Below are 27,777 nucleotides of genomic sequence, written 5' to 3' on the forward strand. Positions count from 1 at the left end.
TCAGTATTATGGTATTTCAGCATACCCAATTTTGCTTCTTTGAATCTTGCCAGCCGTCCTCCCCGCAACCCTGCCCCTCGTCTTTTGTGCCGTGTTCAGCTAATGTGTTCAGGTGAGACATTTTAAGTCACAGAGGTAAGGAAGAGAAAAGATTAGCTTGGATCAGTGTGTTTCCAAAAACTTTTTGCATTAGACAAACCATAATTATCCTTTTCTCTCCATCCTCTCTGGAGTTTAAAAAATAGTGTAATGATTTGTTATCTCTGAATATAGTTGATATTTGTATACAGTGTATCTGTGGCCTCACCAGTCAGTGGAGAGCAGGTGTTTCCTCTTGGAAAATAGTTTGCCTGGACTAGATATTTCTGATTGCTAATTTATTTTATATCTATATTTATTTATTTCTGAGACAGCTCTGAACAAGGGCAGGATGTCTCTGTGTGTGTGTGTGTGTGTGTGTGTCTATTAGCGTTCTCCAGAGAAGCAGAACCAATAGGAGATAAGATATTTGTATATATATCTGTATCTTAAATATTAAAAATTTAAATGTATTTATGTATTTAATATACATAGTATTAACATTTGAATATAATATAATATTCTATTCAAATGCTAATATTATATTGAAACACCCTCATAGACACATCCAGAAATAATGTTTAATCTGGGTACTCCAGTTAGGTTGACCTGTAAAATTACCCATTACATTGTGCCTCTTATAAGTAAATGGAGTTGAAATCCATTAAGATCCTTCTTACCTAAGCTCATGTCTTTTCGTTAAAGGGAGTGGGTAGATGCAGAAGAACCTGGTTGGCTTAGAAGTCACCTGGTTCTCCTAATGTGAGTTCTTGCATCTGGAACATCTTCTTTGACTCTGTTATCAGTATGTTTCTCATCCTGATATGTTTACTTCTCTTTATATTAATGATTCTCCATAATTATACTTTTATGAAACTAAACAAAGATTTTGCATTGATTTCTTCTGGAATGAGATAAAAATTGATTAGTACCTGCTTTTATGGGTGGGAGATGAGCGTGGATATATGCAAAGGGATGGTAAAACCTTTAATAGAACAGGGACTACAAAATGTATTTTTCCATTTTCTGATATGAATTCTGTCATTGGATTGGCCGTTATCTTTAATCGTTTGAACTTCTTAAAGGGAGTCATTGAATGGATAGTGGAAATGAGTAGGCAGCAGCTTGTGATTGCTATTCCTTGGCTTCACCATCATCCATTGTCTGAATATGGGCTTTCTGGTTCTGAAACCTGATTTTCTTGCTTCAAGTGTGTATGATTTCATTCATTTCATGCAAGCCCAAGTCACAGGATTGATTTTTCAGAAGCCAAGGGTTAGTTTATTAATTTACATGGTGAGATGGACCTTTCCAGTCCGATTCATACTCACTGTTGGAGTATCATGTTAATGTTGATAATCTTAAGGACTGAATGGTGTCTTTCCAATAGCAAGAAAGTTGACTAGTGCATTAAACGATAATATAATGAGTGAAGTTGTAAAGTTGCTCAGTCGTGTCTGACTCTTTGGGACCCCATGGACTGTAGACTACCAGGCTTCTCTGCCTATGGGATTCTCCAGGCAAGATTTTATTGCTTGAACCTTATTTGTACATTTTAAAATAGCTATTTGTATGGGAAGCAACTTATTTTAAAAGAAATAGAATATTTTTCCTCTTTGTGGTGGGAGAATAAAATATGTAGGTTTGGGGGAAAAAAAAAAATGGAGTGGGTTGCCATTTCTTTCTCCAGGGGATCTTCCCAACCCAGGGATTGAACCCAGGTCTCCCGCATTGCAGGCATATGCTTTTACCCTCTGAGCCACCAGGGAATCCCAGTGCATTAAACGATAATATAATGACTTAGATATAAAAATAAACATGTGTTAAGGATTTTATTTAATTCATACTCAATGTGGGAATCAGGCAAATGGTATATAACGAGTTCAAAGAAAAGTAAAAAAAAGTTTCATTAAGTGTATATATGGAGTAAAGTAATGTTGAAATGGATGGCAAACGGATACAGAAGTGGTTTGTGGGGGAGGGGGAGCCACTGAGAAGTGAGTGAAGTCAGTTGAACCCTCTTCCTGACAGGATGTATCTGCTCGTCTTTTAGTTACTTACAATCTACAGGTTTGTAAAATTTCCATAGAAGTTGGAATATGATGAGGTGTGAGGGTGTGCTATAAATAGTGTGCCTGGTGTTCCGTGGTTTTTTCTCTGTGAGTAGGAGTTAGAAGATGTTCTAGGACTGTTCTTCTGGATCCTCTTAGGACCTGATAGACCTCTACAGTTGTACCATCACTCTGTGAATGAATGTGGACATGTTAAAATAATTTGGTTTTGGATCATATAAATAGTTGGTAATACACAGATCCAAGTTTGAAGATTTTTTTATTGAAGTTGGTAGTTTTCTCTCTGGTACTGGGTCTTTTTATGGAAAGTTGGTGATGGAGTATGGCTGCTGCTGCTGCTGCTGCTAAGTCGCTTCAGTCGTGTCCGACTCTGTGTGACCCCATAGACGGCAGCCCATCAGGCTCCCCCGTCCCTGGGATTCTCCAGGCAAGAACACTGGAGTGGGTTGCCATTTCCTTCTCCGATGCATGAAAGTGAAAAGTGAAAGTGAAGTCGCTCAGTCGTGTCCGGCTCTTAGTGACCCCATGGACTGCAGCCTACCAGGCTCCTCCGTCCATGGGATTTTCCAGGCAAGAGTACTTGAGTGGGGTGCCATTGCCTTCTCTGAGTATGACTGCAAGGAACATTAATAAATCACCTGGTTTTGTATGCTTTTCTCTTATAAACACATAAATTTTGAAATTGCTTAAAAATTTTTGGAGGCCTTACTGTGGGGTTGGAAAGAGCCCAAGGTTTATAATAATCTGAATTACTTACCTTAGATTACACAAGGATATGTAAATTATGATTTTATAGTTTAACTTTCTTTTAATTGCTTCTGAACATTTTCATGTATGTTTAAACAGAATAAGTTAACGTACATGTTTTATACAGTTGGGTGTAGTATTTCTCTATTAGCCAGAATAAATGTTGAGTGATTCTTTTCTTTTCATGGTCTTTTCTGATAGATGATTTTTCCTAATATTGTGATGCCATCTAGTGAATTCAGCCTTTCAGATAAGAAGTTATGAGAGGAAGTAATGAGTACAATGAAATCTTCAAAGGGAACATTCTAGCAATTAGAACTGTTTTTATATGTCTTGTTGAGAAGGCAAGTTTCTGTTCCAGGAAGTGTTTAAGCAAAGATTTGATAATCTCCCACAAGTCTTATTGTTAAGTGAAACTGTTCCAGATGACCTCTAAAATCTCCTTCAGTTTCAAAGTTCTAGATTTCATATGAATTGCTAGTCTTCAGTCATAAATACTGAGCATCCAAAGTGTTTGGCACTGTCCTGAGAGTTGTGAAGATTTCAAAGGTATTGTTACAGTACGAATGTGACTTCAAGTAACTCTTTTTTGCATCAGTTTGGAGAAAACAATAGTGTCTACCCTTTATTGAACACTTAACTCTGTTCCTGAAGCTGCTCAGAATAATTTACCTTATGTCATTTAATCCTCACAATAATCATGAGGTAGTAACCTCTTTAGTTCTATTTTAATAGTGCAGAAATCAAGACTCATAGAGATTAAATTATCTGTCCAACTCATACAGTAAGTGATAGAACCAGGATCATCTTGTGTAAAGTAACAGTGAATAGGTTAAGGTGATTTTTAATTGTTTATAGGTTTCAGTTCAGTTCAGTCACTCAGTCGTGTCTGACTCTTTGCAACCGCATGAACCGCAGCACGCCAGGCCTCCCTGACCATCACCAACTCCTAGAGTCCACCCAAACCCATGTCCATTGAGTCGGTGATGCCATCCAACCATCTCATCCTCTGTCTTCCCCTTCTTCTCCTGTCCTCAATCTTTCCCAGCATCAGGGTTTATAGGTTGGTAGCTCTCTGATTGGGTGCTTAGTTCTCTATTTCAAGCTAGTTCAGATTACTTTTGGATACATTATCTTTACATTGCTACACTTAAGAGTATGGTTTCTTATTTCATAGGAGAAGTGGTAGTTTAGTAATTTGTATCTAAATTTTTAGTCTATTAATAATTTTTGGTCCATTAGATACTTATTTTAAAGACTTATTTGACAGAATGATACAGTCTTACTTTACTAGTTTGCTTTCTGTAAAATATCTATTCTTTAAAGTTCGGAGAATCTACTGCTTATTCCTATGCTTAAGAATTCTTTGAGGGCATTTATGACTTTTGGCTTTCAGAGTCATTTACCATCTTCTTCATTGAATCTTGAGGCCAGTGTAGCTTTCTCCATTTGGTTTTCATTATTTAGACCAAGTAGAAATTGATTTCTCCATTTGTTGGTAAGTTAATTTCGTCAGATCGAGAGTGTTGGCTTTTTGATACCCTGGATTTTATCTACTTGTGGTATACTCTGGTCAGTGTTAGTCATATAGAAACAGTATAGCATGCATTTTTGGTATAATTATTGGAAAGAGAAGGTGTGCCCTAGAGCAAAAGAATATTGTGATATATAAGGTAGATTTTTCTTATTTCTGGAAACTTACTTGGTGTTCATTTATGAAACTGTGTCTTTGCTCTAAATCATTTGTGTACACTTCCTAATTTGTATTTAATAATTTACATTAATGTTGACCTTAAAGGCCTGACTACTCCTTAATCTCCATTTCTCCCTATTTCGGTTCTGTGTTTATACCTAAAGACTTGTTATCAGTGTGCCCTTTTCTTTATTTTTCCATTTAAGGTCTCAGTAAGAAGTGAGAGAGAATGTGAAAAGGAACAAAATAGCAGCTTTCTTAATGGAAAGGAGATACTCAAAGTGCCCAGCCTAGGATTTTTAAAAGTCTAGAAAGGTTGAGCAGGGCTCTAGAGAAGGTAATGTCAATGAAAGTAGGAGCTTAGAAAAATTGCATGCAACTCCATGTGCCTTTTGGCACATGTTAAATTTCTTAAGATTTTGTGATCCTGCTTCATTTGTTTTTCCTATTTCTCTTTGTCCTTCTCCCAAAAGTTTTTTATAGTGGTGAAAAATCTTTAAGAGTTATTTCAGGGATGAGAATTATGGGATAAGTTGTGGTCTTGAATTCTGTGGCCCAGGATCTGGGAAAATAAAATGAAGAGTTTTGGTAAGAATAGGTATAAGCTGGTCACGTTCAAGAGAAAAGACAGAGATAGGAGTAAGGGAAAGGAAAGAATGAAAGATGACTCCTAGGTTTCTTGGTGGAGAATCTGAGTGGTTGCTGATACCATTTACAGAGGTGGGGAAGGACAAAGGCTGAGTGGTGAGTAGAGGAATGGGGGAATGGCATTTATTCTGGATATGTTCTGGATATGCTGTCGGCTTCCCAGGTATCTCAAACGGTGAATAATCTACCTGCAGTGCAAGAGACCTGAGTTCAATCCCTGGGTTGGGAAGAACTCCTGGAGAAGGGAATGGCAACCCATTCCAGTATTGCCTGGAGAATTCCATGGACAGAGGAGTCTGGCAGGCTCAGTCCACGGGGTCACAAAGAATCGGACACAACTGAACAACTAACACTTTCACGCTCAGTTTGATAGAACTATTAGACACCCAGGTGTCAGGTAATCAGCTGAATCTGTGAGTCGAGCTTGGAGGAGAGGATTGTGTTGGAGATATGTTTTGGAAAGGTCACAATGTGGAGAGTAGAGAAGGAGGGAAGGAGGAAAAGGATAGAGGAAGGATAGAGAGAAGACAATGTCCCAGTGATAGGAAGCCCCAGAATTGAGAGGTCCAGTAGAGGAGGAGGAGCCACAGGAGATCCTGAGAGAGGGAGCAGTGAGGTCACAAGAAACCCAGGAAAGCGGTGTTGCAGAAGCAAAGAAAGGCAAGCCTTTCCGGGAGGAAGTGGCCATGCGCGTGAAGCAAAATGAGGACAGAAAAGTGGCCATTGGATTTGACAAGGTGAAAGTGGACTTTTTTTGCTGACATGGTTACAGTAGAGTGGTAGAAGCAACAAGTCAGACTGTAGTTGATTGAAGAGGGAGTGGGAAGTGAGGGACTCTGTCATCGTGATGCATTCCTCTATTGGGCAGACATAAACTTAATGTACATGAAGAGTCTTCCAAACCCATTCAGTAAGCCTGGAGGTTTCCATTATCCATAAATGACTGTAGGAAGCTAGCAGTGACCTTTGTCTCCCAAGTAATTTTCTTTGGTTAGCAGTTGACTGTTAATTTATAAGGTTCTAAATTTCATAGGTGGCTTCCATTTTAGAGTAAAATCAAATGTTCAATCTGTGTTAACTTCTAGAATTAATATTAAATTAAGTTAAAACTTAGAGTATTTACCTTTTCAGGAAGGTAATTACAAGCCTCGAAAGTAAAGCCAGGACTGTTTCATCTTGAAACACTTAGAAATTCATTTTGGTTTTTTGTAATTACAGTGTTTCAGTGAGTGACAGCTAAACAGGGATTGAGTTTGGGAGTTATGTACATGTTCTAAACTAAGCACCGTTTCTGTGGTTTAGATTTCCCTTTATAAATAGAATTTTAATCAGTATAGCTTAAATTTTTTTCCAAGCATGTTATAATTAGCACTGGCAACAACTTAATCCTAAAATGTGCATAATAAATTTAATAATATTTTGTAAGTACTGCTATTAAATGAAAGTAAATGGGACTTATTTGACTATGTAGAAACATCTCTGGTTTGTATTTTTCTGTTACAGTGTGGGAAGAGAATATGGCTACTTAAAAAGAAGTAGTATTACCTGCTTGGTCATATCACTGGGAATGATGTTATACTTACATTTTGGAGTCAGATTTTTATATTAGAGTGACATGGTCTTAAATACCATGACAGCTCATTCATATATTCTTCTGAATATACTATGTATTAATGTAGTTACTGGCACAAAAACCCTATTTATTGTAGGATCTGCTTTCCAAGTGTGATTGATCTGCCAAGTTCAGGCCCACTGCACTGACCAACACATGGGACTTTTAAAAATTCTAAGGACAAGAAATTTGATTTATAGGAAATTGTTTTACAGAGTTGTTTTTCTGTAAATTTAAACCTGTTCTAAAATAAAAGTTTATTTCGGGGGAAAAAGAACACGTGGGATAGGAGATATTTTTGTAGCCATTGTTGGGAAATACAGTCTGCCATACTTTTTTACTCTGGTTATGTAAGCTTTGTGGATTCGAGTTTCCTTATCTTTAAAATAGGGATATAATGTGCCTTCCTAGTAGAGTTGTTTTGAGGGTTAAATGAGGAGATACAAGTGCCTAGCATACTGTCTCGGTGAAGGCAGTGGCATCCCACTCCAGTACTCTTGCCTGGAAAATCCCATGGAGGGAGGAGCCTGGTAGGCTGCAGTCTATGGGGTCACTAAGAGTCGGACACGACTGAAGCAATTTAGCAGCAGCTGCATACTGTCTGGTGTTGTAAATGTTCAATAAGTGCTATTAAACAGTAATGATGTCAACTCAAAAAAATTTTTTTTAAGTCTGCATAAGAAACAAAGCATATTCATACATTTTGACTGAGCTATGAGAAGTGTGGCCTTCCCATGCTGGCTCTAGTTTAGGGCCTAACCTCATTGAACCTCTATCCTTCAGTTGACTTTCTGTAGTCCCTGTCTCCTCTTTATAGCAGTTAGAATCGACATCTCTAAAATTATGTGTATTTCAAAATCACATTGCATATTATTAGAGAATTTGGGGGATTCTCAGTTGCCTTAACTTTAAAACAAAAACCCTTAATGAATTTTAAAGGCAATTCTACTTTCCTCTTCTCAAGCCTTGAAGACCATAGGCAATATAGTGTATAGGAAAGAATACTGAACAGGAATTAGGAGACTTGATGTTTAGTTCCTAGTTTGGTTCTAAGTATTGATAGGTGATTTGGGGTCAGTCAGTCAGTTCAGTTGCTCAGTTGTGACTCTTTGCAACCCCATGAATTGCAGCATGCCAGGCCTCCCTGTCCATCACCAACTCCCAGAGTTCACGCACACTCAAGACCATCGAGTTGGTGATGCCATCCAGCCATCGCATCCTCTGTCGTCCCCTTCTCCTCCTGCCCCCAATCCCTCCCAGCATCAGAGTCTTTTCCAATGAGTCAGCTCTTCACATGAGGTGGCCAAAGTACTGGAGTTTCAGCTTTAGGATCATTCCTTCCAAAGAACACCCAGGACTGATCTTAGAATGGACTGGTTGGATCTCCTTGCAGTCCATGGGACTCTCAAGAGTCTTCTCCAACACCACAGTTCAGAAAGCATACTGATCTCCTTTAGAATGGACTGGCTGGATCTCCTTGCAGTCCAAGGGACTCTCAAGAGTCTTCTCCAACACCACAGTTCAGAAGCATCAATTCTTCGGCGCTCAGCTTTCTTCACAGTCCAACTCTCACATCCATACATGACCACTGGAAAAACCATAGCCTTGACTAGACGGACCTTTGTTGGCAAAGTAATGTCTCTGCTTTTTAATATGCTATCTAGGTTGGTCATAACTTCCCTTCCAAGGAGTAAGCGTCTTTTAATTTCATGGTTGCAGTCAGCAACTGCAGTGATTTTGGAGCCCCCCAAAAATAAAGTCTGACACTGTTTCCACTGTTTCCCCATCTGTTTCCCATGAATTGATGGGACCGGATGCCATGATCTTAGTTTTCTGAATGTTGAGCTTTAAGCCAACTTTTTCACTCTCCACTTTCACTTTAATCAAAAGGCTTTTTAGTTCCTCTTCACTTTCTGCCATGAGGGTGGTGTCATCTGCATATCTGAGGTTATTGATATTTCTCCCGGCAATCTTGATTCCAGCTGGTGCTTCTTCCAGTCCAGCGTTTCTCATGATGTACTCTGCATAGAAGTGAAATAAGCAGGGTGACAATATACAGCCTTGACGTACTCCTTTTCCTATTTGGAACCAGTCTGTTGTTCCATGTCCAGTTCTAACTGTTGCTTCCTGACCTGCATATAGGTTTCTCAAGAGGCAGGTCAGGTGGTCTGGTATTCCCATCTCTTTCAGAATTTTCCACAGTTTATTGTGATTCACACAGTCAAAGGCTTTGGCGTAGTCACTAAAGCAGAAATAGATGTTTTTCTGGAACTCTCTTTTTCCATGATCCAGCGAATGTTGGCAATTTGATCTCTGGTTCCTCTGCCTTTTCTTTAAAACCAGCTTGAACATCTGGAAGTTCACGGTTCACGTATTGCTGAAGCCTGTTCTTTCAAATTCAGTTTTCTTAGAAATTTCTTAGAAATTCAGTTTTCTTGTTGATAAAAGAGTTGGAATGAATGATAGTTGTAAAAGTTGATTCACATTGACATCTAAGTGAAAAATGTGCTTGGAACAGACACTTTGGGATACTTTACTTTTCCAGGGTTTTCTCACAAAAGAAAATTGCCATTGCCTTATTTTATCTCTCTCCCTCTCTCTTTTTTTTTTGGCTGTGCTGCAGAGCATGAGAGATCTTAGTTCCCCAGCCAGGGATCAGACCATGCCCCTTGCAGTGGAAGTGTGGAGTCTTAACCACTGGACCACCAGAGAATTCCTGTACATCCCATTTTTAACCAAATATATATTACTCTGCTGATGATCTGTATAGCAAAACTGTGTGACTCCTTCATGTTCTCTATAGCAAACCTTGTGACGCCTTCATTGGTTTAAAAACTCAAATATGCTAAGTTGGAAGATTCATCAAGGGTAGTTAGTAAAATATGCTAAACGTTCTGCAGAGATTTCCCAAAAAGGAATTGTAAAAAAATACTATAAGCATCAGCAGCATGTTGGAGCCAGTTTTTTGTTTTGTTTTGTTTAAGCCAGTGTGTTTTGAAGCATACACATCTTATTTGGGAATAATGACTCTGGTATTTCTTTATAAGTTGATTTGCTTTATGGGACTTACTTCCCATTGGTCTCTGTGACCCTAGATTTGAGACTCTTATTTTAAACTCTTATTTCTAATGATTTTTCAATGTCATGTAACTCTTAGCTTTCCCATTGACCAGTATTATTGTAGTGCTGGAGGAGAATTGTAGGCAAGAGCTATGTTGTACAGAATAAAATCTCTAATGCAGATCTGGTGTCTGTTTCTTTTCCCTCGCTTAGGGGGAACTACAGCTTGTCCATACATATAATAATTCTTAGCTAAAGATTTTAATATTACTAAAACTAGTATGATCAGTGTGTATAACAGTGTTTGTCTAAGTGTGTAGCATTTAGTAACATGTCTGCCAGACATTTTAAAAAAGTGATTTCATTTTAAAATAATGAAAAATTGAACAGTTTATCGGCTACTATTTCATTTTGCCAAGTATGTGGTAAATTGAGTTTTAGTAAACTGAAACTCTTTTTATTTGTATAAATAACTTTTCAGATCTTTTATCATGGTAATGGTATGTGAGTGTTAAATTTTTAAAAAGCAGTAACTTAGGGCTTCTCTCAGAGAAGGCAGTGGCACCCCACTCCAGTACTTTTGCCTGGAAAATCCCATGGATGGAGTAGCCTGATAGGCTCAGTCCATGGGGTTGCTGAGGGTCAGACACAACTGAGCGATTTCACTTTCACTTTTCACTTTCCTGCATTGGAGAAGGAAATGGCAACCCACTCCAGTGTTCTTGCCTGGAGAATCCCAGGGACTGGGGAGCCTGGTGGGCTGCCGTCTATGGGGTCGCACAGAGTCGGACACGACTGAAGTGACTTAGCAGCAGCAGCAGGGCTTCTCTGGTGTCTCAGAGGTAAAGAATCTGCCTGCCAATGCAGGAGACACGAGTTTGATCCCTGGTCCCAGAAGATCCCCTAGAGAAGGAAATGGAAACCCACTCCAGTATTCTTGCTTGGGAAATCCCATGGACAGAGGAGCCTGGCGGGCTGCAGTTCATAGCATTGCAAAAGAATCAGATATGACTTAGCAACTACACAACAACAACAGCTCTCAGAAAGTGCTTTAGAACCCAACTGAATGATCCAAACTCTAACAGACTGCTATGTGGTAGTGCTACGTGCTATGTGATGAAAGTGAAAGAGGAGAGTGAAAAAGTTGGCTTAAAACTCAACATTCAGAAAACTAAGATCATGGCATATGGTCCCATCACTTCGTGGCAAACAGATGGGGAAACAGTGGAAACAGTGACAGACTTTATTTTTTTGGGCTCCAAAATCACTGCAAATGGTGACTACAGCCATGAAATTAAAAGAAACTCCTTGGAAGAAAATTTATGACCAACCTAGACAGCATATTAAAAAGCAGAGACATTACTTTGCCAACAAAGGTCCATCTAGTCAAAGCTATGGTTTTTCCAGTGGTCATGTATGGATGTGAGAATTGGACCATAAAGAAAGCTGAACATCGAAAAATTGATGCTTTTGAACTGTGGTGTTGGAGAAGACTCTTGAGAGTCCCTTGTACTGCAAGGAGATCCAACCAGTCCATCCTAAAGGAAATCAGTCCTGAATATTCATTGAAAGGAGTGATGCTAAAGCTGAAACTCAATTCTTTGGCCACCTGATGCAAAGAACTGACTCATTGGAAAAGACCCTGATGCTGGGAAATATTGAAGGCAGGAAGATAAGGTGACGACAGAGGATGAGATGGTTGGATGGCATCACTGACTCAATGGACATGAGTTTGAGCAAGCTCCGGGAGTTGGTGATGGACAGAGAAGCCTGGGTACTGCAGTCCATGGGGTCGCCAAGAATCGAACATGGCTGAGCAACTGAACTGAACTGAACTGATGTGGTAGAAATGGTTTTCAATGATTCCACTTAGACTGATCTTTCCGCAGTGAATATTTGAACATTTTTCATGGAAAGCAAATTCTAAACTGCATAGAAAGATGTGTGACTAATATTTGCATGATGTTTGGAACTTACTGAAGCATACTCCAGGCTTCCAATAAATAGAATTCACATTGGTTCTACTTCTCTTGACAGCTTTTTCCTCTCCATTTTTAAGAAAGCATGCTGTGCAGTGTTGTCATTTCAAGCCTTGCCATTAGTGGTATATAGGATAAAAGGTAGAAAAAGTGGTTTTTATGGGCTTTGTTCTTTAAGAGGCTTGGAATTAGCTTTCTGTCTTTGATAAGCACATATTTCCATTTATTATAAGGACTTTCTAAGTGTTCACTTTCTTTAGTGTTTAAATTTAACACTCCTTTATTCCAAATAAAATTCTTATTATTATCTGAGTTGAATGATGACGCTTGAATTTCTCTAGCGAAAAGAGCATTTCACCTGAAGTTTTATTTTGGTTTTTCTAAATAGACAGTCACTTCTGTAAACAATAAGATTTTTGTTTTGGCTGCAGCCCCTCATTCTTTACGACTTTTTGCTCTCACATATTGGCTAGAACTGTCGTTGTTTAGTTGCTAAGTCATGAGACTTATCTGTCCATGGGATTTCCCAGGCAAGAATACTGGAGTGGTTTGCAGTTTCCTTCAGTTCACTTAGATCACCATTCCTCCCTTCCCCCCCCCGTTCTTTCATACTTATTGCAGAGAGTTACATGTGTCATCAGTTGTATCTGACCCTTTGTGACCCCACCAAGGCTATATAGCACACCAGGCTCCTCTATCCATGGAATTTTCCAGGCAAGATGACTGGAGTGGGTTGCCCTGCATTGGCAGGCAAGTTCTTTACCAGCTAAGTCACTGGGGAAACCTTTTGTTACTTATTAGGTATTTGCTAATCTTTGTAATATAAAGCATGGATTGTCTGCAGTGGTGCTAAATTTAGTTAACTTCATTTAATTTTCTCTGGTTACACTTTCATTCTAAAGGAGAAAAATACTAAAAATCCTTTTAATAAATTAGAACAAAGATCTCTCAAACTAGTAAAATTTGCAATAGTAAAGTCACTTTCATTTCTTCTCCCTCCCCCTTTCCCTTCTACACATGTGAAACATTTACAGCAGGGTCCTGTTCCAGGCCCTAGGGCTACAGCAGAAAATAGACAAAAATTGTTGCCCTTTTGGAGTTTGAAAGTGAAAGTCACTCAGTTGTGTCCAACTCTTTGGGACCCCATGGACTACCCTGCATGGAATTCTCCGGGCCAGAATACTGGAGTGGGTAGCCTTTCCCTTCTCCAGGAGATCTTCCTAACCCAGGGATCGAACCCCAGTCTCCCACATTGCAGGTGGATTCTTTACCAGCCGAGCCACAAAGGAAGCCCAAGAATACTGGAATGGGTAGCCTATCCCTTCTCCAGCAGATCTTCCTGACCCAGGAATCAAACTGTGGTCTCCTGCATTGCAGGTGGATTCTTTACCAACTGAGCTATCAGAGAAGCCCTCATGGAGTTTACGGACAGTCAACATTAGAATGCTAGATGTGATCAATATCTGGGGAAAAAGGAAGTGCATGCATGGGGTAAGGGTGTGGGGTGGCAGGTGATATGACGCTTGACGTGTGTGCTGCATGGGTTGCGTTACAGGTTTTAATTGGGTGGTCAGGGAAGGCCTCTCTGAGAAAGTGACCTTTGGGCTATGACCTGAACCAGATGAATAGAAACCATGTGGCTAACTGGAAGAAGAGCTATTAAATAGAGGAGACCACAAGTGCTCTTCAGCCTGAGGTGAGAATAATGAAAATGTTCTAAAGTTGGTTGCAGTGCTTCCATCTCACTACTCTGTGAATACACTAAAAACCACTGAAAAGTACACTTTAGATGCATGAACTTTCTGGTATGTGAATTATATCTCAGTAAAGCTATTAAGAAGAAAGCCATCAAGCTTTAGAGATTTTCAGCTTTGACCCAGGGAAAATCCTTCTTTTCCTTACTTCTCTCTTTAGAAATGGTAGGGTGTGTAGTAGTAGTCATTGCAGTGAATCACACAAATTATGTTCCAGTTAGACCAGATACTGGGAAGCACGATAATCATTATGAATTATTAGTGAATCCATGTCAGGTTACATGGACTGTTTTAAGTTTTTAAAAATTTCAGCACTAAAATCTGGTCATGTATATGCAGTCTTCATAGCTTGCTGCTAAAGTCACAGTAGATGATTATCCATTTTTTATATAACTTGGGAGGAAAAGGTAATGTTGGCTTATGCTCAGTAATGACTGATTTGGGATGGAGACTTGCTTGACTGGCTTTGCAGTTGCATCCCTTACTGACATGGCACTTGCCCAAGAGCATTGCTGTTAGACTCAGGCTTGCTTTTTGTTTCCTTTTAGTGATTTATATTCAAAACATCTTGGCTGTCTTAGCTCCTTTAGAAAGATGGTAACAATAACCCTATATGGGAGACAGCAAAAGAGACACAGATGTATAGGACAGTCTTTTGGACTCTGTGGGAGAGGGCGAGGGTGGGATGATTTGGGAGAATGGCATTTAAACATGTATATTATCATATGTGAAAAAAATTAGCTACACCAAAAAAAAAAAAAAAAATTAGAGCTAGAAGGTGCCTAGTGTTCAGAGTTACATAGTCACTGCAAAGCTTGTATTAGATTCTCAGTAATCCTAAATTCCATCCTCAGTGTCTTTTTCCAGTTCCATCACTGTACTTCCATAGGAATAAATAATGCTTATAAAGGTAGGCTCCCATTGACCCTAAGGAGATTATTTAGATTCTATTACAGTGTCTAATGGAGAAGGCAATGGCAACCCACTCCAGTACTCTTGCCTGGAAAATCCCATGGACAGAGGAGCCTGGTAGGCTGCAGTCCATGGGGTCACTAGGAGTCGGACATGACTAAGCGACTTCACTTTCACTTTTCACTTTCCTGCATTGGAGAAGGAAATGGCAACCCACTCCAGTGTTCTTGCCTGGAGAATCCCAGGGATGGGGGAGCCTGGTGGGCTGCCCTCTATGGGGTTGCACAGAGTTGGACAAGACTGAAGTGACTTAGCAGCAGCAGCAGCAGCAGCACAGTGTCTAAAAGTATTGATTCCAAACATCTTATATAAAGCATCAGATCATTTTGTCTCAGTCTGTAGTTACTCTTTGTCACAGGACTACTTTCCTCTTGTAGGTAAGGAGGCAGGTAGGTGGTCTGTTATTCCCGTCTCTTTAAGAATTTTTCACATTTTGTTGTGATCCACACAGTAGAAATCTGTATGCAGGTCAAAAAGCAACAGTTAGAACCTGATATGAAACAGACTGGTTCCAAATTGGGAAAGGAATACATCAAGGCTGTTTATTGTCACCCTGCCTATTTAACTTACATGCAGAGTACATTATGCGAAATGCTGGGCTGGATGAAGCACAAGCTGGAATCAAGATTGCCAGGAGAAATATCAATAACCTCAGATACACAGATGACACCACCCTTATGGCAGAAGGCGAAGAAGAACCAAAGAGCCTCTTGATGAAAGTGAAAGAGGAGAGTGAAAAACTTGGCTTTAAACTTGACATTCAGAAAACTAAGATCAAGCATCAGGTCCCGTCACTTCATGGCAAATAGATGGGGAAACAATGGAAACAGTGACAGGTTGTTTTCCTGGGCTCCAAAATCACTGCCGATGGTGACTGCAGCCATGAAATTAAAAGACGCTTGCTTCTTGGAAGAAAAGCTATGACAAACCTAGACAACATATTAAAAAGCAGAGACATTACTTTGCCAACAAAGGCCCATCTAGTCAAAGCTATGGTTTTTCCAGTAGTCATGTATGGCTGTGAGATTTGGACCATAAAGAAAGCTGAGTGCCAAAGAATTGATGCTTTTGAACCGTGATGTTAGAGAAAACTCTTGAGAGTCCCTTGGACAGCAAGGAGATCCAACCAGTCCATCCTAAAGGAAATCAGTCCTGAATATTCATTGGAGGGACTGATGATGAAGCTGAAACTCTAATCCTTTGGCCACCTGATGCAAAGAACTGACTCATTGGAAAAGACCCTGATGCTGGGAAATATTGAAGGCAGGAGGAGAAGGGGACGACAGAGGATGAGCTGGTTGGATGGCATCACTGACTGGATGGATATGAGTTTGAGCAAGCTTTGGGAGTTGGTGCTGGACAGGGAATCCTGGTATAGTGCAGTCTATGGGGTCACAAAAAGTCGGACACGGCTGAGCGACTTAACTGAGTTTCCTCTTGAACTGATTAAGTTAACAAATGATTTTATTGCAGTTTGAACTGTTTACTTCCACAGTGATTCTAGGCCTGGCTCTGCCACTGACTTACTCTGTGACTTTGTCAAGTGGTTTTCTGATTAAAGACAAATTTTGTATTTTAGATAAAGGTAGGTTTTATAAGCAGGATTTCCCCACCCCCACTCCCCACCAAGAGAGTGGATTTTATGTTGCTATTATAGCTGAAAAGGTATGAGAGAAAAGCAAATGTAACATAACTTTCGTAGACCTCCCGAAGGAAAGGAAGGGATTTTCACCCCATAAAGAGCTTCACAGCTTCTTTTTTTTGCATGGAAATGATTATTATTTATTTATTTATTTTAATTGGAGGCTAATTATTTTACAATATTGTGGTGGTTTTTGCCATACATTCACATGCATCAGCCATGGGTGTACATGTGCTCCCCATCCTGAAACTCCCTCCCACCTCCCTCCCCATCTCATCCCTCCCTTCAGAGTTATCCCAGTGCACCAGCCCTGAGCACCCTGTCTCATGCATCGAACCTGGACTGGCGATCTGTTTCACGTATGATAATATACATGTTTGAATGCTGTTCTCTCAAATCATCCCACCCTCGCCTTCTCCCACAGAGTCCAAAAGTCTGTTCTTTACATCTGTGTCTCTTTCACCGTCTTGCATATAGGGTCATCGTTACCATCTCTAAATTCCATATATGTGCGTTAATATACTGTGTTGGTGTTTTTCTTTCTGACTTACTTCGCTCTGTATAATAGGCTCCAGTTTCATCCACCTCATTAGAACTGATTCAAATGCATTCTTTTTAACAGCTGAGTAATATTCCATTGTGTATATGTACCACAGCTTTCTCATCCATTCATCTGCCGGTGGACATCTAGGTTGCTTCCATGTCCTGGCTATTGTAAACAGTGCTGCGATGAACATTGGGGTACACGTGTCTCTTTCAATTCTGGTTTCCTCGGTGTGTATGCCCAGCAGTGGGATTGCTGGGTTGTATGGCAGCTCTATTTCCAGTTTTTTAAGGAATCTCCACACTCTTCTCCATAGAGGCTGTACTACTTTGCATTCCCACCAACAGTGTAAGAGGGTTCCTTTTTCTCTGCACCCTCTCTAGCATTTATTGTTTGTAGACTTTTTGATAGCAGCCATGCTTCACAGCTTCTTACCACACAGGCAAGATGCAGTGGGGAAGGAATCCAGCTCTGTGTCACGTGGTCAAGGAAGAAGGGCTAATTTCGCCTGCAGAGCTTTGTAAGACGGGAGTTGGGGAGTGCGCTGTGGCCTTGGCCTGGCCCAAGAGAGCTCTTAACTTTCATATGAAGCATTTGTATCTTGATTCAAACAAGGGCATCTTAATCTAGAGCCTACTGTTAATAACAATGATAAAAACAAATATTTACCCAGTATATACTGTGCATCAATTGCTGCTCCAACCACTTTCCATGTATTAACTCATCAGATTTTTCACAACTCTATCTGCTATTGACCTGACTTGGTACTGCTATTACCCCTATTTTTGAAATTGAGGAAGTTACAAGTTGGCAGTTCACAATTAAGTGGTGGAGCTGGGATTCAAATCCACAGCCTGTCTGACCACAGGCTGTGGTAGATAGGGACAAGCCTGATCTCAAGGACAAGTGAGTTTCATTGTAGAGGCCTAGGACTGCCTGAGAGCCTCTACTCATAGCACTGAATTATTTCTCTGAGTTTATCTCTAAAATAAAGAGTTTTAAGAAATTAGGCCTTTAAAGTGCTTGCTGTTGGAGAAGTCTTAGGATTTTGAATCCACAGATACAGTGCCTAAGTACTTCTTTTCAATAAATGTGAAGCATCAAGATTTTATTACAGATTTAACCTTACGTATAGTCATCAGTATGCAGTATATACTACATGTGTTGCCCTGTGTCTAGTTGCGATGTGCCATAGGGTTAAAATACACAGCAGATTTTACAAACTTATTGTGAAAAAATGAATGTAGAGTATCTTTATTAGTAATCTGTTTAAATTTGATCATGTTTTGAGACGATATTTATTTATATTGGGTTAACTATTAAAATTAGTTGTATCTATTTTTCTTTATTTCTTAATGTGTTTGCCAGAAGATTTCAAATGACAGACGTGGCTCACCTTGTATTTCTGTTGGACCGTACTATTATAGGGAGTCTTAAGTGAGAGAAAGAAGGTATTTTTCCTCTGGGCAGGAAACGAGTGAAGTAGATGGGAAAAATATGCATATCTGGTAAATCTGAGTGCATCAATGTTGTCTCCTACTTGGGTGAATAATATATGTTATAATAACTTGAAAATGTTTGAAGAAATAAATTAGTTGAAAGAATAGATATATTTATACCATATATAAGTCAGTACTATATTTATTGAACTCTTACTATATACCAGGCACTCGTCTAAGCACTTTACATATATTAACTCTCTTAAGTAACACTGTTAGGCAGGTACCGAAGAGGGTGCAGTAAGGTTAAGCTAAGGCCACGTAGTTAGTATAGTGAGTAACGAGTTACTTCAAGTCTATACAGTTTGGCTTCAGAGTCAATACTCTTAACCATTCTTTTTATTACCTCTTTAAACCATTAGGTTCCCCAAAAAGTTCGTTTGGGTTTTTCCATAAGATGGAGTGAAAGTCCCAAATGAACTTTTTGGCCAGCCCAGTACTTGACGTTGTGATTTGTTGTATTTTTGAATCTTATGATTTAGTATGGTAGTATGTTCATGAATATAACCCATGGAATTTTTTTTTTAGTTTGGCAGTTATATTTTGTTTATAAATTTAAAGTTCCTAAGAGTGAGTAATTTTTGTTTAGCTTCCTCTTAAAAGGCTGGTTGTTAATGCCTTAATTTTAGCCTATTAACTGTATTTGTGATAATATTCCATAAATTTTGTATATTATAAAAGTTCTGCCTGGACTTTCAGGGAGAAATGTATATGACCAAATGGTAATCAATAAACTTTTTATAATTTAAATGAGTGGGATCAAAAGAAAATACAGGAATTTGGCCTTGGGTTTTCTCTTTCTGAGAGCTATCATTTAGGCATTAGACTTAGTAAAGATAACACATGTTTTAAAAGTGTTTATGCTGAAGGGGAAACGATAATACTTTGTCTAGGTGGAGCGTATATTAGATACTTATACCACATGTATTACATAAATATTTAAGTACAATTCTAAATTAGTTGTTACCTAAAATTAAAAATATTTTTCTGCCTACCAAAAGATGTGGTATGCTGTAGATGATACAAGAATAGCTGTCACAGATCCCTGTCCTATAGAATTAAGACACACATGAAAAAATGAAATACCAGTTCAGTTCAGTAACACTGTGTACATCGTGAAGGGACAAATAGGTGTTATAGGAATTCTGAGAAAAGGAGGAAGCTTTTGAACTAGTAGCTTGGGAAGGGTTGTAGGAAGAGGAAAGAATTGAGCTGGTCTTAGAGGATATGTTGGATTTCCTTAAGTGGAGTAAAGAGGGCATGTGAACAAAACTTCAGACATAGAGAGGGACATGTAGAGATTAAGAAACAGGAAGAATTCAGCCATGTAATAGAGTGTTAGGAAGATAAAGACTTGGGCCAGACTTGTAGAAGACCTTAAATTCCAATGGTAGGAATTTGCATTCCTTAAGAAGTTTGGAGTTGAGGGGAGAAAAAAAAGCTTTGGATATATGATACTTTATCCTTGATTTACTGCTTATGTGATGGACATCACCTAATAAGTTATATTCTTGACTTAAAATGCTAGATATCTTTAGTTCTTGGTAACAAGAAACACTGAAGGGCTTGTTTTCTTGATTCCTAGTTAAGTCTAATGCTTAAAATTAGCTTTTGTTAGCATCATCTGACTTCCTGATTGGAAGAATTTTATATCACTAGCAAATACTTGACTGTTTTTAGAGATGACAAATCAGTATTTTGCACTTATGGTTAATTTTGTTTATAAATTTCCACATTTGTATTATAAATTTCCAGTTAATGTATACCCTTATTACCAGGCAAACTAAAATTTGCTCATGTTTTAAAGCTCTGGCTTATCTTGGCCCTGCTGTCTCATTAATTCAGCAACTGTGGGCTGCATTGTTTAACCTGCTGAACTCCATGTTCGTTCTTTGTAAAACTGGAGAATTATCTCTCTCCCATCGGTGGGAGATTGTTTAATGAGATAATACTGTTTAAAAGAGAATGCAGTAATGATGTTTGGCCCATTTTGGAAGTATATATTGAGTAAATTTTCTCTCCTTCCTTTCTGACTTTGAAATGGTTGTGAGTAGAGACTTTCTTAATTTAAATAGACTCATATAACAGAACTTAAAAGAAATTTGGAAGTCAGTTACTTTTGCAAAGTCTGACTTTGTTGTATAATAACTTGAATCTTTAAAATGTCGATATGCTGAGAGAACTTATCGATAGTTAAAAAAAGATAAATTTGCAGTGGTTTAATTAGAATCTCCATAAAAACATCTGAACTGTTAAAGGACTAAAGTGTTTCTACCAGGTTATTTCATGAGCTGAAAGTGAAATTGGGCTGTGGCTTTGAAAGGAAATGAAATCCAGGAGAAATATTCTGTATCAGCCATTTTCTATATCATGTTGTTATGGAAATACATTTAAATTTTTTTCTAAATGGATTTTTTTTTTTTTTGGTGTTCATCTATCGCTGTTAATGTATGTATGGATTGTGTAACTCCCACCAGGAGTTATAGTCAGGAGCAGAATAGTTCCCCCAGCCCCCAAACTCCTTTGTGCTATCTGTCCCTTTATAGTCACACCCTCACCTGGCCACCACTGGTCTGTTTTTCATTTCTTCCTTTATGGATGTATTAGTGAAGGCTGTCAAATGATAAATATCTTATCAAATATGACAAAATATGAGGAATATCAAGTAAGAATGTATGCAAAAGTGCTTGGCATATGTAAGTACCAGGACTTAATGAAAATTAGTTTCATGTATAATATTAGGTCAATAGGTAAAGCTTAACTGTACTCTTCTTTTAGGGTCAACTTTGCATAATGTTTAACAGCTCTTTTCTCCTTGCTCAGAGGCTTTTAGGCATATTTTGGAAAGACTTTTTGTTCTACATGGCTTTGACTGTTGGAAGTGTCTGTGTTAAATGTCTTTTAACTTCATGTCCCCTGGAGAAGGAAATGGTAACCCATTCCAATTTTCTTGCCTGGGAAATCCCATGGACAGAGGAGCCTAGTGGGCTCTAGTCCATGGGACTGCAAAGAATTGGACATGACTGAGCAGCCTCATGTTCCTCATAAGAAAGAGTGGAAAATAGTCTCTACCTTGAGAGTTGTTACAGTAATTAAATGTGATGATATATATATATAAGCATATATATTTGAAAAAATATAAATATAAATACATGTTAACACACAGACACAGGTGTGTATGTTCATATATGTGTAAGTGCCCTGATCCATAGTAGGCATTCTACCAATTTAAAAAAATTATAAATAATACAGTTTATAGTAACTTTGGAATAGCTTGGTAAAAGAATATCATGTCCTCTTGTTATCTGGATTCTCACCCACCCCTCCATCCTTCCAAAAGCTTCTGGAATACGAAGGTTGATCCTCAAAATACCAACTTTCTGTTTTAATAATTTTTTCATAAGTTTATTTTTTTCCCCCAGAAATTTATCACCAATAAATTTCTGTTTTGGGTTGGAGGGGAGAATACCAAGTCTGTTTAACTTTACCTTAATATTTCAGAGTTCATATCACAGTATACCCATTTCATAAAAGGTGATTTTGTTTTTTTAATTGATGATTGGGACATATGGGCTGAATCTTTGCCAACCTCAGGGCTGCCTTTCGATCATGTATCCCTAAGCTTCTGCTTATAATAATGAGTTTTCTGGCCATTTAAAATTTTTCCTTAAAAGTAAAGCACACAATATTCTGATATATAACACTAGGCAGTGGGATATGATTGTTTTTTAACAAATTTAATTATTTAATCAAGTACAGAAGCAGATTTAGAGTTTTTTTCCTTACCCACAGATCATCTCCATTCTTTATCAGTGTGTTTTGTCTCATTATTAGCATTGAACATATTAATAGAATCAGGAAATTACAAGACTAGAAAAACCTTTGAAATCTTCTAGTCAAATACTCTTAATTCTGTCTAACCCAAACCCCCTTTTTGTAATAAATATTTTGCAGTACTCTTTAGTGTCCAGAAGTGAAATTCAGTTAATGAAAAATTTTACCCACTTAATTAAAATAAATCAATTTAATTCTGTAAGTGTAATATAAAAGAAAAATAAAAGGAAAATTATTGGAAATATAATATGAGGTATGCTGAAGAAGGAAATGGCAACCCACTCTAGTATTCTTGCCTGGAGAATCTTAGGGACAGAGGAGCCTGGTGGGCTACAGTCCATGGGGTCGCAAGGACACGACTTGGCAACTAAATCACCACCACCATGCTAGAAGTCAGAACCTCAAAAGGCAAAGAGCAACCCAACAGATTTCTAAAATGCTCCTTGTGGGATGGGCTGCTCCATAGAGAACCATGAGTTTTCTCATTTCATAGGTAAAGTAAGTAAGGGGTGGGTGTAAGAGAGCAGAAGGTGGGTATTGGATGGGCCTTGGTATACTTCTCAGAATTACACAAGTGTTATTAGCAGTAGAGCTTGGATGGGGACTCTGGGTTTGAGGCTCTGCCTTGCTGCTCTTGCTGTTTAGTGCTCCTGAAGCTGCCCTGGATTCTGAAGGAATCCAATGGGCCAGGAGTCCAGGTGCCACTTTTAGTTAGTCAGTAGGTGCCAGACTTTGCTTCCTGGTTTTTCTGAATACCTGCCTTCAGGATGTCACACATTTTGTCCTCTCCCCAGCAACTATCTTCACCAGCTCAGTCCTCACCTCCTCCTCTTCCATCCCTCAGTAAGCACACAAACAAAAAACTTAAAGCAAAATTTTTCTCTTTTAGCTCCACTACTTGCATGTCAAGGAGGCCTTCTAGAAGAACACAGAGCCTTTGGTTAGATGCTTGCAGAGCTTTTTTTACATTACACTCTTTACTGATTTGAATTTTTATTTCCTTGCTCAATTGTAGGTTCCATGAGAATTTTCTAGTCTACCCTATGTGCTTGTGTTGAAGGTAAAAGTATTATTTCCAAAATACAGTAATATTGACTCTCAGTGGAGAAGTGCTCTGTTTATATTCCAGTCTCAATCCTCTGTGATACTCTGGTGTTTCCGGAAGTGCTTGGAGTAGAGCCCAATATTAAGCACCACCAGCACACAAATTTGGGTTCCTTTTTATTTTCATCCCATTTAATTTCTTGGAGGAAGCATCATCCCCTATAACTTTCGGACTGTTGCTCCTGAATTTTCCCAGTTACACAGAATTCTGTTGTAGCTTAATTTTGATACTTTTGACTTTAGCCTTATACATTGAATTTTTTTATAAAATAGATTCCAAGTAATCAAGATCAAAGATCAGTTAATGAATACCTTTGTGGTATTCATGTTTTTGCTTAAGTACAAAAAATCTTCATGTTTTTGCTTAAGTACAGTAATTTCATTTCTCATCGTTGATTTACTGAATATGCGTTGGTGATACTTTCTTTACATTTGGCAGCTATGCCTCTTTAATTTAAACCTGGCTTTGCTTTGTCTTACTGTGTTGTCAGCTATACTTCTCACAACCCCATTTCAGTGCTGCCAACTTAGGGTGTTCATGTCAGTAAATACCTTGATACTATTCTGGAGACTCTCTGGATGTTTTTCCTGGCTTGGACCATGGATTCCTCTTTCCTTTTTTTTGGCATTTGTGCTTTACAGCTGTAACACAGTTCATTGGAAAGAGCACAGGCTTATGAGTTAAATGGATGCAAGTTTAAATCCTAGCTTTGTGACCTGTCAACTGTATAGTCTGGGAATATTTGGATGCTTTTGAGGTCACTTTCTCCAACCGTAGAATGGGTATACTTTTACCCATTTTTCAGAGTTGTGAGATTAGGAATATTGTATGTAAAGTACTTTGTCCTTTTCTCTCTTCCATGTCTCTTAACTGTCTCTGAAAGGACAGTTAACCTGTCAGTAATTTCAGTCAGAAAAACCTTGAATTAAAAAATATTTGATTTTATTCATATTATGAGGTATTAAATAATAGTGACATTTCAGATATTTTTAAGACAAGGCTTACTATAAATAAATACAAATAAATGATCTGTATTATTTCTACCCTTTTCCACCACACTTTGTTGGTTTTTTGACTTCTTAATGAGAATAGTGGCTATATATGATTTATCCTTGGTTCTATTTCCTTTTTCAGATACTTGTGTTTCATGGAAGAAAATTACATAGCATAGTTTCTTGAGAGTTAATGTCTTTAGAATTCCTGGTAACAGGAAACCATTTTAGGCTGTGGTTCAAGTATTTCCCTAAAGCAGTAGAGCCCTGAATACATTCTGTGAACTACCTCTAGGTAAACTACCCTTTGCTGTATGAAGATTAGATTGTAAATATTTTCTTCATTTCCTTTTATCTATTAAAAGAAAAAAAATACTATTAATGATTTTTTTGTTGTTGTTTAGTCACTAAGTGATGTCTGACTCTTTGGTGACCCCGTGAACAGTAGCCCACCAGGCTCCTCTGTCCATGGGATTTTTCCTGGCAAAAATACTGGAGAGTGGGTTGCCATTTCCTTTTCCAGGGGATCTTCCTGACCCAGGGATCAAACCTATATCTCTTGCATTACAGGTGGATTCTTTACCAGCTGAGCCATTGGGAAGCCCCACATCCGTAACTTTGATGTCTTTTATTAAAGCTATGTAACTATAGCTTTTAGAAATAATGTGATCAACTTGTTTTGTAATAATAAATAGGAAGAAAAACATTTTATTCATTGTCCAGTCAAATCACTTGTTAGATGTTTCCCTGTAACTGGTATTTTATGCCTTCCAGTGAATACCAGTAATTGGAGGGGGGGAACTATTGATGTCAGAATATCAGCTCTTTCATGTATGGAGAACATGGGGCCAGTGTCTTTAATATCGGATAGTTCACACTTTATATCTTTCTTGGTGGTTAACTCTACCCTCAGTATTTTCTTTGTGATGCACCTTGTCCAGTCTCTTAATGTAAGAAATTCTGGCACTTGATTTTTCCCTTTGAAATAAATGTTGTTGGGACTTTTGAAAAATTCTTGAAAAATAATACTGTTTGTCCCACAATTTGGGGAAAAAAACCAAGCATGATCTCACTCTACAGGGACAGTCATTGGTAACATTTTGATGTCTTTCTGTGGTCTTTTTTCTGTTCTGTGATTTCATTCTGTCCATGTTTTGGTCCCCTTTGTTCTCTGGCTCCATTTGTATATGCTCTTGTTTCTAATTTCTTTTTTTGTCTGTTTGATAGGTAAGAAGTAGATTTATTTAGAGAGAAACACACTCCACAGACCAAGTGTGAGTCATCTCAGAAGGCAAGAGCATCCTCTTGTTTCTAATTTCTGAGATGTCAGTTATCATTTCTCTTTTCCTTCCCGATTCATGATTTCCAGGGTAGAGTTGATTATAGAGTTACTCATGTCTTGGTAATCGCCCAGCTAATTAACTTCTATTTTGAGATATAATTCACCTGCCATACAATTCAGCCATTTAAAATATACAAGCAGTAGCTTTTAGACCACCACTATTTGATGTTAGAAGTTTTTTTTTTTTTTTTAACCCTCAAACAAACTTTATACTCATTAGTAGTCGCCTCTTAGTCCACTTGCCTTGAGCCCTAGTCACTAGTGCTAAGTTGCATCAGTCATGTCCAACTCTTTGTGATCCTGTGGACCATAGTCCACCAGGTTCCTTTTCCATGGAATTCTCCAAGCAAGAATCCTGGAGTGGGTTGCCATTTCCTTCTTCAAGGTATCTTCCCAACTCAGGCTTGGAATCTGCATCCCTAGAGAAGCACTAATCTACTTTCTGTCTCTGTAGATTTGCCTATTCTGGAGATACATAAATGAAATCAGAGAATATGTGGACTTTTGTAGCTGGCTTCTTTCACCTAGCATGAGTTTTCAAAGTCCATCTGTGTTGTGGCATGTATCAAGCACTTTGTTCCTTTTTTTGTTGAATGATAGCTGATATCTATACCACTTATCAAATGAAGAAAATTGGGTTGTTTCCATTCTATTATGAATTGTCCTGCTATGAGCATTCCTGTATATGTTTCTGTCTGGGCATAGAAGTGCTGGGATTATATAGTACCCTATAGTTAACATTTTGAGAAGTATGTAAGTAATTTGAACAGGGAAAAAACTCTTATGAATAACAGGTAAGAAATATAATAGCGTTATACCAACCTGTCTTTAATGATTTTATCTAGTAGTGTTCCACTTAGTGTGGGTGTTTGTGGTTTAAACTTTTACATCTTAAAAGGAAACCTCGTGTAATAACAGGAAATTGTTAACATATAGTGAGTGTGCATGCCATTTATGCAGAATAAAATTGGTGACGTTTTCATTAAAAAAAAATACTTGCTCTTAATAATTCATATTGTTTGAAACAATTTCAAAGAAACAAAACCCAACAGAAATCCTGAGACTTTGGAAAAACTTCCTTATGACTAACTAGCCCCCATGCAGTGTGCATCATAAAGAATAATGTCAAGAAGTCGGCCTCTTGCCTAGCTTTTGCCTCCCAGCTTGACAGGGTACTGTTCTTCCTCCAGGCCCAGGCCTTGTTTGCATCCTGATTCATTCAGCATGTTTTAGTTGATTGCCTTAGACCTTTAGGATCCCTTTCCAAGGGAAAGAACACTGAGCTGCTGACTGGAGATGGGAGGTCTTCACCTAGTTCCATCATCACTGGGTTTGCCGCTGTGAGCACAGTCAGGTCCCTAAACGTTTCTGCTTTTCACTTTCTTCACTGGTGTGATTAGAGAATCATCTGTGAAACCAAAAGAGGTTTAAAGCTTGGTGATCTTTGTTTTTTTTTTTTAATCTACCATTTTCTTTTTTTTGGCCATCCCATGTAGCCTGTGGGATCTTAGTTCCCTGACCAGGGATTGAACCTGGGTCCATGGCAGTGAAAGGACCAAGTACTAATCACTGGACCACCAGGGAGCTCCCATAGCTCAGTGGTCTTAATTCTAGCTCTGGACTTCTAAATGTTACACACTGAGTGTCATGCATACTGGTTTTTCATGAATTTAGCATTTAATATATACTTTGTTGTGTTGCCTTCTTCCCATCTTTTTCAGATTTGTTCTTCCCTCTCCACCTAGATAGATGATCTGCCCTAGAAGGGCAAAGACTTCTGTTAACATTAACAAACAATAGTCTTTAATACCTTGCCTGAGGCTGGTTAGTATTTGATAGTGCAAGTATCATGAGTTTTCGGTGACTGTAGAATGACTCTAATTGGTCATATTCTCTGTGTAAATGAAACAATGAAAAATAACTTGGTAAATTTAGATAGATATTTTAACTTTTTTCTTTTGAAGAGTATGCTTTGACTAAAGTAGACATGATATAGTCAGAAATGAACATTCTGTTTTTGATAACTTTTCTTTACATTAATTGATTTATTTTAATTAGAGGCTAATTACTTTACAGTAATTAAAGACTCGCAAAAAGTCGGACACAACTGAACGACTGAACTCAACTGAACTTTACAGTATTGTGTTTTTTGCCATACATCGACATGAATCAGCCACGGGTGTACATGTCTCCCCCAATCCTGA

The 27,777-nt window shown here is 38.3% G+C and overlaps 1 protein-coding gene across 4 annotated transcripts in view; it reads left to right on the forward strand.

The window, feature by feature from the left end:
• LCLAT1 (lysocardiolipin acyltransferase 1) overlaps positions 1-27,777 on the forward strand; it is a 194,601-nt gene that overhangs the window by 33,324 nt on the left and 133,500 nt on the right. The window contains exon 1 of one of the 4 annotated variants that reach the window (XM_010845282.1): positions 1,801-2,148. The exons of the other annotated variants lie outside the window; for them this stretch is intronic. The gene's annotated coding sequence lies outside the window, so the exon portion shown is untranslated. Of the gene's footprint in view, positions 1-1,800; positions 2,149-27,777 lie in introns of those variants that run through there. 4 annotated transcript variants of the gene reach the window in all.

The sequence above is a fragment of the Bison bison genome, unplaced genomic scaffold (assembly GCF_000754665.1).
Source record: "Bison bison bison isolate TAMUID 2011002044 unplaced genomic scaffold, Bison_UMD1.0 scf7180017864215, whole genome shotgun sequence".
In the NCBI taxonomy this organism is placed as follows: Eukaryota; Metazoa; Chordata; class Mammalia; order Artiodactyla; family Bovidae; genus Bison; species Bison bison.